The sequence below is a fragment of the Tupaia chinensis genome, unplaced genomic scaffold (genome assembly GCF_000334495.1).
Source record: "Tupaia chinensis unplaced genomic scaffold, TupChi_1.0 Scaffold000644_1, whole genome shotgun sequence".
Classification (NCBI taxonomy): domain Eukaryota; kingdom Metazoa; phylum Chordata; class Mammalia; order Scandentia; family Tupaiidae; genus Tupaia; species Tupaia belangeri.
In genome coordinates, this window is record NW_006160165.1 from 4,514,064 (window position 1) to 4,514,542 (window position 479).

Genomic DNA, 479 nt, shown 5'->3' on the forward strand with positions numbered 1-479 from the left:
CAGATGAGGCTGGCTCTGGGCCATCTGCCCACCTGCTGGCTACTGCACACCGCACGCTCTAGCAGGCCAGCCCGCAGAGCCTGGGATGCACAACGTGTTTGCAGACTGCAGATGGACAGCGACCTGCAGCCATCTCTCGAAACCACCTGACGGGGGAGGCCGGCTGGGGTGCCATCCCAAGGCTCCGTGTCCTCCCTCAGGCCTCAGAGGCCCAGCCCTCCGCCTGCACAGGCCCCGAGGCCCACAGGACTGCAGCCTCTTCCCAGTCCTCCCTCATCAGGGTCCGTGCAGCCTCCACCCTCCGCCCTCAGGGAGGGTCACATAATCATATGAATTAATCCAGACTCCTGTCGTGCACGATTCCTTAGCGACCTCGTCTTCTTGTGTTAAACTGCACGCTCTAGCAGGCCAGTCCGCAGAGGCTGGGATGCACGACGTGTTTGCAGACTGCAGGTGGACAGCGACCTGCAGCCATCTTT